The sequence below is a fragment of the Suncus etruscus genome, chromosome 1, assembly GCF_024139225.1.
Source record: "Suncus etruscus isolate mSunEtr1 chromosome 1, mSunEtr1.pri.cur, whole genome shotgun sequence".
Classification (NCBI taxonomy): domain Eukaryota; kingdom Metazoa; phylum Chordata; class Mammalia; order Eulipotyphla; family Soricidae; genus Suncus; species Suncus etruscus.
In genome coordinates, this window is record NC_064848.1 from 99,509,648 (window position 1) to 99,511,888 (window position 2,241).

A 2,241-nucleotide genomic window follows, 5' to 3' on the forward strand; every position below is an offset into this window, starting at 1 on the left:
CTATATAGGGGCTGGAGTGATAGCACAGTAGTAGGGTATTTGCCTTGCACATTGGCTAACCCAGGAAGGACCTGGGTTTGTTTTCCCGGCATCCCATATGGTCCCCTGAGCCAGGAGCAATTTCTGAGATGTCATTTCTGAATGTCATTGGGTGTGGCCCCCAAAACAGAGAAAATAGAAATTGCTTTAATTTTTAATATTTGACCATTTCAATATATTCATAAAACAAAAATATTTGAAGGGAACCTAAACTCTTCTAATCAACTAAATAATTAATAATTCTAGTATAATTCAACTTTCAAATATTATTTGAGGTTATAATAATTGTATAAATCCCATATATAAAAGCAATATTTTTAAGACTTGTTAATAAAAGGAAAATACCATTTAATGAGTTGCATGTGTAGCATAAAATAAGCGAAATGTAAGTAATTACCTTCTCTTTTTTTCAGGAAAACTCTGAAGAAAACTTTAGACCATTATTTAACTAAAATTTAATCAAGAAGGGAAATAATGCTTCCTTCTATATTGTTGTGCTAAATATAAAGACTACAATATTGTTTATTTAAGAAATAGTAAAAGTGCTTTCCTCAGCAGTACATATACTAAAATTGGAATGATACAGTCTAGAAGATTGGCATGACCCCTACATAAGGATGACACACTAATTAGTCAAGTGTTTTAAAAAAACATATTTTTAATATCTTTATTTAAACACTGTGATTACAAATATGATTGTAGTTGTATGATAACAGTCATATAAAGAACACACCCCTTCACCAATGCAAGATTCCCACCACCAATTTCCCAGATCTCCCTCCTCCCCACCCCACCCACACCTGTACTCAAGACAGGCTTTCTATTTCCCTCATTCATTCACATTGCTATGATAGTTTTCAGTGTAGTTATTTCTCTAACTGCACTCATCACTCTATGTGTTGAGCTTCATGTCATGAGCTGCACCTACATGGGAAGATGAGGGGAAATAAGGGTTGGGACTGAGGCAGTAAAAGATTAGATATGAGCTTTGTAGGACAGTATCAAGGTCACAATACAAGTTGGATATTATGCATATATAAACTATATGCATACAATACGGTCAATAGGAGACCAAGGAGAAAAAATTTCCAGTGACTGTCCCAACATAAACCAGTGCTAGAAAGACCCGCCCTCTTCCCAAAGCACATTCCCATTACTGTAGGGAGAGGTAGGGGGAAAGCCTGATGACCCCTATAGAGCCCACCTGGACCAGCGCCCAGGGAAGGCCTGGAGTCCAGGGGAAAAAGAGAGGGACGATGGGGGCCTGCCAAGCATCCCAACATACCCAAGGCTTAATTCAGATCATGAATATGGTCTTAACTGGAAATAGATTTTGTAGAATCACCATAAAGACCTTGAGACGAGAGCATACTAGATCTTCAATGTGTCTTAAATTAAAAAACAAATGATTAAAAAATTTGAGCAGATGGACCATAGGGACAGAAAAAAGACAAGTACAGAGAAGGACTTGTGAACATTATTGTAATGCCTCCACAAGTTAAATAAGGTCTTATACCACCAGGAGATGAAAGAGGACTGTAGTGCCTCTTCTGGAGGCACTAGGGATAGTAGCCTTACAGACTACCTTTTATTTTAGACTTTTGGCCTTCAGATATATGAAAAAGTAAAATTCTCTTGTTCTTAGATGCCAGTTTATGGCAATATGTTGCAGCAACCATAGAAAATAAGTATATATGTCTCCTACTTAATAGATACTTATATTTAACATTATTAACAAAGATATCTGAAAGAATCAATTTATTTAAAATATACCTAAAATTTCAACTCAAAAAAAGTGGAAATTCTTATTAAGATGTTATAAAACTGACTACCAGGGGAATGGTTCTTATTTCATGCACATTCCAAGAACCATAGACTGTTAGAGGATCCTTCAGGGCTCTTGTAGTCTAGCAGCTGTACATAGAAGAGCCTACAGGTGTCAGAAGGGAGTCATGAATGTTGGAAATGGGCAGGTAAAGGGGAAAATGTGTAATGAATCACAGAAAATTGAAGTATCTGAATTACCAAAGGCACTATGAAATTAAATAATTAAAAGGCCCACAAAACCCAAAGATATATGACTTTCCCTAGCTACCTATGTTCCCATTACAACCCAGCAGTATCTGCTAGCAAAATGAAGAAAAGGAAAATGGATTCTAGAAGAATTCTGAAAGATTCTGACTAGCCTCTGAGCTGGATGAA

General features: G+C 36.3%; 1 pseudogene; it reads left to right on the forward strand.

Moving 5' to 3' along the window:
* The first annotated feature begins 581 nt into the window (after positions 1–581).
* On the forward strand, positions 582–699 carry LOC126029170 (uncharacterized; annotated as a pseudogene).
* The last annotated feature ends 1,542 nt before the right edge of the window (positions 700–2,241 follow it).